Consider the following 8,258-nt stretch of genomic DNA (forward strand, 5'->3'; position numbering starts at 1 on the left):
GGACAATATATGGCTTCACCGAAATGATCGATATTTGTTTTAATTCAGGAACAACAAGTTTAGATAAGTTGGAGGATCCAATTAAATTCAGATTCCGAAAAATGGATGAAGACCAAGAAGAAGGACTTCCATTACTTTTTTTATGACTGGTTCACGAATCCCAGTTATTGTCTAAAGGCTAGAGCTAGCTAGTAAGTAATTTGATTGGCTTTAGTGGTGCTGGGCAGGCAAGTAATTTGAAAGGTTTTTATGTTGCTGGGTAGGAGCATTCGGCACCACTAAGGGAATTTCTTCTCTTGGTCTCTGTACTGTGTTCTTTTTGTGCAAGTAGCCGCTGGGGTTGGGAGTTGCTTCAGAGTGAAGGGGTGGCTACTTGCGGGTGGGTGGATGCGTGAGTGAGGAGGCTTCTATGTGCCTTGTCCTCACTCTGTTCTGTTTGCATTACTGGTTCCACTTCTTCTATTCACCTTTTCCTTTCTTTCCTAATTGGTATTTGTATAAGGGTTGGGTACACCTTATCCCTCTATTCTAATTTATATAATTTGGCATTCCAAACAAAATAGAGAAACTTGGGAAGCAAGGTTATTAGGTGGATTTTCTCTTTAGGAAGCAACGGTCTTCTACTATAAATCAAATGCATCTGGTTGTTTATGTACCACAATACCTTCAAAAAATAGCTTTAGCTTAATTATTTGTACCAAAGATTGTGGTATAAAATGTAGCTTCTATGAAGGTGTTGTATGAAAGGAAGCATTCAATTTTTTACAAAAGCTTTGTATTTCAACAGTAATGATTCATGAACCATTATACAGTAAAACACCCCTAAACACTCTTTTTTTCTGCGGATTTGGATCCATTGTGATGGTAATGCAGCAGCAGATTACTAGTGAAAAGGGGTGTGCACCCCCCTCCCCCCCGGTGTTAGGTCAGTTGACAGGCCCCCATCAGCTTTGTGGTTGATCTTGTTGAAAGACTCCTAGATGTTTCATAGTTGCCTGGTTTCCCCCTTGTTGTTATCATTCCGAAACACAAAAAAGTATGTGCATAGTTAGCGTTAACTTTATTTATACAATCATCCAATTGAACAAAAATATTTTTGTTCTCATTAAAATTTAAAATGAAAGTAAGTGTGTCTCCTACGTGACATACCATGATTGGTTTTTGGTGTAAAAATAAACAACGAATTAATAGCCCATTAAACTCTAAGTAATCATAAATACAACGAATTTTTTTATTATGAATTTCAAATTTTGATTTTTAATAGCCCATTATTGATGTGTAATTATTGTCGGATGAATTGTCAATACAAGATACTCCATATGTTTCAGAATAATTGTCTAGCCTTTACAAAAAAAAATTGTCAAGTAAAGGAAGAAACACACATATTAAGAAATATATTGATTGATTTATTTTATAAGTTGACAGTTATTATGAAACAAAAATTCTCTCATTGCACAATTATTTTAATACAAAGGTAGTATAATTTTATAACCTTATTAATCTTATCATGAATTATCTATATATTGATTGATATATAGAATATCAATAATCCTCAAGTCTCTACACATATATATATATACTTAATTGTATTTAATGTAATTTTATAAAATAATATACACATTTGAAAGATTTATTAGTAAATAATATATTATCATTTAAAAAAATTTAAAACAAAAATTCCAATCACGTAGCTTTTTAGCTTTCAGCTATCAGCTTTCAGCTAGCTTATCACCTTTCAGCTATCAGCTAGCTTATAAGCTTTCAACTAGCTTTTCAGCTTTCAGCTAGCTTATCAGCTAAACATGCCAAACATAGCAAAAGTTGGCAAAGTTTGTGGTAGGCAGTAATTCAAATTACCGAAGGTCTTTTAACTCCATTGCTGCTACCTCTACGCAAGTCTCTCCCTCTACAAACCGAAGCACCATAGGCGGCTGCCTTCAATACACAATCAGAAATGGTGAAGTTTTGGTAGACACATGGGAAGGTTGTGTTGTACCATAATTCAGCCCATGGAAGCCAATGGGACCAAACACCTTTTGCAACTTGAATAACTCCCTCCAAAATTTACTTACAATTAATATAGGATCCCAATCGCTCAATAAGGACTCCAGAATACCATGCAACTGCACTATGATCTAGCTGTGTAAGGGTGCTTCAAGGAAATAATTTTTTTTTTGGATAAGCAACAAATTGTATTAAAAGACACAGGGGTGCCTGTTAGGAAATCGCCATAGAGAAATAAAAACAGTGACACAATCACAACACAAGGATTTAACGTGGAAACTCCAAAACCGGAGAAAAACCACGGCCGTTGTCAAAACCAACAACCAGAGAATAAACACTATGTGAAAATTGTTACAACACATAGACTCTTTCTCTCAACCACCCCACAATCTCCCAGTACACTCAACACTCTCCAAAGCTATTATCTGAATAACATCTCACAACACTCTAAAACAAGAGTATAAGAAAAAACAACAGATAAAAGCTTAAAGCTTGAGAAACTACATCTTGCTGGATTTGCTCTCTACCATGGGACACAATTGCTGGGATTCAATTGCTGGGATTCATTTTCCTTCAGCCTTGCACTCCTATTTATAGGTGCAATGCAAGCATTAATTCTCCCAATGCTAGCTACCAACAGCTTCTCCAATTTCAACAAATGCAGCACCGTTCCTTTACTTTCATGTCACTTTGTTTTCAACCTCTTTGACTTTTAATGGCATGACATTAACATTGGGTGGGTGGTGGTTAAAATAGTACATTTGACTAACAATCTCCCACTTGAAGATTGACTTCAGTCGGTCTTCACACATCAATCATGTAGCAATAATGTATGACAATCTCCCACTTAAAGACACTTCTTGTATACTTACAAGTGTTTTTCATCTTCTCAGTTCCATGCCACTCAAGCTCAAGTGAGTCAACACCATATCACATTGCGCTCCCACTCAACATGCATCTTCCGCTTCCATTGAGTTCATCGACAATCATTGTCTATACCGACAATCATATGTTTCATTGTCTACTCCGACAATCATAGTTCTCATTGCCTATACCGGCAAAGAAAACTATCATACTCCACCATAATGACTACACTTCACTTGGAATTAAACCATCCCAAGAATTTCACTTCACTTGGAATTAAACCATTCCAAGAATTATCTTCACTTGGAACTAAACCATTCCAAGAATTATCTTCACTTGGAACTAAACCATTCCAAGAATTTACACATGCCGAAACCTTGCTGAAAATTTATGGTACAACTTCCATGTTGGCTTTCTCCGGAAGTTCATCAGCCATCGACATAACCACGTACCTTGCATCAACGCCAACCAATGCCCGCACGCTATCACCACACACCTTGCATCCATGTCAGCCAATGCCCATGTGCTATAACCACACATCTTGCATTAAAGCCAACCAATGCATGTGTGTCACCTGGACAGTTACATGTCCACCTTGTGTAGTCCTGATTGCATCGACCATCCATGACTTGCAACAAGTCAAAATACAATCTCTCTATCACTGCACTGCCACATACCAACTGAAAATTGTGCACCGGGTAGGTTTCTGAGAGAACCTTCCAAAACAGCACTTTCACAATATCATTGTGGCTCCGAGCGGAAGCCATCCTCAAAGCCGTCACCATGGTCGAACCATCGGCTCTGATACCAGTTGTTAGGAAATCGCCATAGAGAAATAAAAACAGTGACACAATCACAACACAAGGATTTAACGTGGAAACTCCAAAACCGGAGAAAAACCACGGCCGTTGTCAAAACCAACAACCAGAGAATAAACACTATGTGAAAATTGTTACAACACATAGACTCTTTCTCTCAACCACCCCACAATCTCCCAGTACACTCAACACTCTCCAAAGCTATTATCTGAATAACATCTCACAACACTCTAAAACAAGAGTATAAGAAAAAACAACAGATAAAAGCTTAAAGCTTGAGAAACTACATCTTGCTGGATTTGCTCTCTACCATGGGACACAATTGCTGGGATTCAATTGCTGGGATTCATTTTCCTTCAGCCTTGCACTCCTATTTATAGGTGCAATGCAAGCATTAATTCTCCCAATGCTAGCTACCAACAGCTTCTCCAATTTCAACAAATGCAGCACCGTTCCTTTACTTTCATGCCACTTTGTTTTCAACCTCTTTGACTTTTAATGGCATGACATTAACATTGGGTGGGTGGTGGTTAAAATAGTACATTTGACTAACAGTGCCTGCCCAAGTCAATATAGAAACAGATTACATTGCAAAGTTGAAAAATCACAAAGCTATTGTCGGAAAAGATACAAAGAGGACAGGGGGAAAACAGAGGATAACAGAGGAAGTTGCACAGCCAAGATTTGTAAGCAAGTGAGAACTGGAAACCGACCCAGAGATGCTCAGTGAACAACACACCAGTCATAGCAGCAGAGTTGCCATTCTATTTTCATTTTTACATAGGTTCTTCATATCAGCATTGTTGAAGGTCTTTAGAATTATTTAATTTTTGCATCCATTCTTGTATTTTTCGAAAGCAAAACATCATATTGAATAAAATAGAAAGGCATAAAAAGGTGGAAACACTATCAACATCACAATATCACCAAGGGCTGTCATGATCATGAAATAGGTGATGATGATATACAGCAAATATTTCTCTTTCAGTTCATCGAGACTGACTCTACCTTAGCTGTAAACTGTACAGATAGACCTTGGGCTCTTAAATGACCTCAATTCCATTGATAGGCTTATGGTGGAAGTTGCTTGCTTGGGAGTTGCTCACATTTATAGAGAATCTAATTCGGTGGCCGATTATCTGGCTAGATTGGGACGCGATAGAGAGACTCCGCTGTGGGAAAATAATAAAGTGTTTTGTTTAAAAAAGAAAGGGTTAACTATCATATTAGTCCCTGTCTTTGTGTCGCCGTCTGAACTAGGTCCCTCGCCGGAAAAATTATTGAAATAACTCCTCTTCTTTGTAAATTGTTTGGAGCAGGTCCTCGCCGGAGCTCCAAGCTCCGGCGAGTGATGATTTGGAAGGCTGAGTGGATTAATGGTGCTTACGTGGATTTAAAAAATAAAAATTACACACCAGAAAATTAAATTAAATTAAAAACCCAAACTAAATTAAATTACTCATCATAAAATTTCTTCTATTTCCAGAAAATCAAAACACATCTTCATCTCCTTCTTCATCATCTTTATCATCTCACAAACATCTTCATCTTCTCCATCCTATCATCTTCATCCCCTTTCTTCAATACCCAGATTAAAAATTCAAGATCTAAAGCCTCAATCTTAATAATCATACACTCATCAACCCATACTAACGTTTATTATTCACACAATCATCAACTCATTATAAACTCAATCTTTTAATTCATTTTCATCCCACATTCATCAACCCATCATCAGAAACACCACGTTCAACAAAAAATCATCAGAAACACCAACATTTCCTTATCTATCATCACCTCCTATTAATTTACAGTTCCTAGACATTTCTATTCCACCACCTGCGCCCCACTTGTCCCAATGTCTTGGACCCATTGGTACTTCCATAGGAACACCAGCCGTCCAGCCCTACCTGTACGAGAAAAATTATGGTTTTCAAAATTCGGGCTTTCGTTCAAAATTGGGTTGGTGAAGTGAATCAATTGAAATAAAAGAAGAGGAGCATGTGATTACCATGTTTGGGCATTTTGAGAAGGGCGAGGGAGGAGATGTAAACCTGCTCGGAGGAATCGAGGGTGGGGGAATCAGGTGGAGGGTGACCTAGTGCTCCTCCTGTACCCGCGAACATCCTTTGAAGCCTCTCCATACCCGACATGTCACTCACGAAAACCACCAATTACAAAAACAAAGACAGGAACCTCCGCCAACCTCTGGGTCTCCCTTTCTTCCTCCTCGCACCTTCGTCATCCTCTGGGTTTTCGATTCACAGATCTGGTTGCAGGTGGGGGTTGGGGGTGGAGGTAGAGGTTGCAGGTGGTGTTACTGGTGGGGTTGGGGTTTTAGGTTGCAGGTGAGTGTTGATGCTCAGGAAGAAGAACCCTAGATTGGGAATTTTGGTTAATTTGGGGAAAATTGATTTTGTTTATTAGATTGGGTTAGATTTGCTAATACTTAATAGGTTTTATTTTTATTAATTCGGTTTAATTATGTGATGTGTTATTAAATTTTTATTTTGTACTTTTTTTTTAAAATCCATGTAAGCACGATTAATCCACTCAGCGTTCCAAATCATCACTCGCCGGAGCTCCGGGCTCCGGCGAGGACCTGCTTCAAACGATTTACAAAGAAGAGGAGTTTTTTCAATAATTTTTCCGACGAGGGACCTAATTCAGACGACGACACAAAGACAGGGACCAATATGATAGTTAACCCAAAAAGAAAATACAGCAATAAAGCACAAAAGCATACCCAAACTAACACCTTTGATCCAACAAAAATAATCAATAGACAATCCAACTGATTACTGATCTATTTTTTATCTTAGATAGAATAGAACCGATTGATCAAGAGATGTTGATTAAACAAAACAAAACAAAAAAAAGGATGGCAATACAGCAGAGAAACTGTTTGGTTTCCAAGTCATATTATTCTACCAATATCCAAAACAGAAAGATGCAGAATTATACGACTCTTTTACCATCATAGTGTAGTTTTGGAACTTATTTACCATTATAGTGTACTTTTTTTTTATTTACCAAAGTAGTATAAATCGCCACTATGAGCGGCGATACATATATATTTTTTTTGCTTTTTGTTAAGAAATCGCCACTTACATTGGCGACACTTTAAATTATTATTATATTTTTAAGAAATCGCTACTACCAGAGGCGACACCTAATTTTTTTTTATTTTTTGACTTTCTATTTTAGTGACGGAAACAAACCCGTCACAAAAGCCTGGTAAATAATTGAAAGGAATCAGTGACAGAATATGGAGAAAGAACTTTTCCGTCACAAAGGACTTAATGACGAATTTTATTTATGACGAAGTCTATTACATCCCAAAATCCAAGAGAACAATATTAAATAAATTAGCGACGGATATTTGAAAAGGGATTCTTCAGTCGCAAAAGGGTTAGCGATGAAATATGTTTTTTGTGACGGATAGTTTCTCAATCCATGTTCTGTCACTAATTCTTTTAAATCATATACCAGGATTTTGTGTTGGATTTCTTTCCGTCACTAAAATAGAAAGTCAAAAAAATAAAAAATATGGTGTCGCCACTACCAGTGGCGATTTCTTAAAAAAAATTAATAATTTAAAGTGTTGCCATTCACAATGACGATTTCTTAAAAATATATATATATATATATATATATATATATATATATATATATATATATCGCCACTCCGAGTGGCGATTTACACTAGTTTAGTAAATAAAAAAAAAGAGTTACACTATAATGGTAAATATGTTCTAAAACTGCACTATGGTGATAAAAAAAGTCGAATTATACATTCTTGATTCTTATACGAGTATAAGAATGTCTAGATAAACTTAGAAGGGATTGAACTAGATAAACTTAGAATCGTGTAAGAATGTATAAATTCTGCATCCTTTATTTTGGATATCGGTAGAATTGAATAATATGATTAATAATCAATTAATGCGGATAATTTTAGTCTTGGTTATGATCCCAAATTCCCAATCATGTTCAATGTACTAATATGCAGAATTACATATGTGAATATGGTTGGGCGTGAACTTAATCCTTGTGAATGATTAGCAATTTATTTGTATTATAATTTTTTAATATGTTAATTATTTCCAAATTGAAGGCTTGTAACTTGTAAGTTTTATTAATCGTTGAATTAATCTTAATTTAGCATAATCTAGCACGAATAATATATGTTAGTTGGGATTCTTGTATGATATAACTGTATGATACTCGGAGAGTTGAGTCGCATCACCACCACTTTTTTGGTCTTATCTAAATTGGAGAGAGATGAGTTTATCTTCAAATCATTCATAGTAACCGGTGTTTTTTTACCCGTGTATTGAACGGCGATTTAATTTATTGTATCGCTACATCAGTAGAATAGCTGTAGAATAGAGAATACGTTCCAAACATATACGATGAATAGACTACAGTAAAAAATTTGAATAGAACAGGATGTATAGACCTCCCAATGTCAACACTTGAACGGTAAAAAAAACCAGTGAATCCAGCCAGCTCTCACACTGTACTGGGACTGATGGTGTTACCGTCGGCCCCACGGTGGACGCCAAAAAG

Source organism: Lotus japonicus, chromosome 1, assembly GCF_012489685.1.
Source record: "Lotus japonicus ecotype B-129 chromosome 1, LjGifu_v1.2".
Taxonomy (NCBI): domain Eukaryota; kingdom Viridiplantae; phylum Streptophyta; class Magnoliopsida; order Fabales; family Fabaceae; genus Lotus; species Lotus japonicus.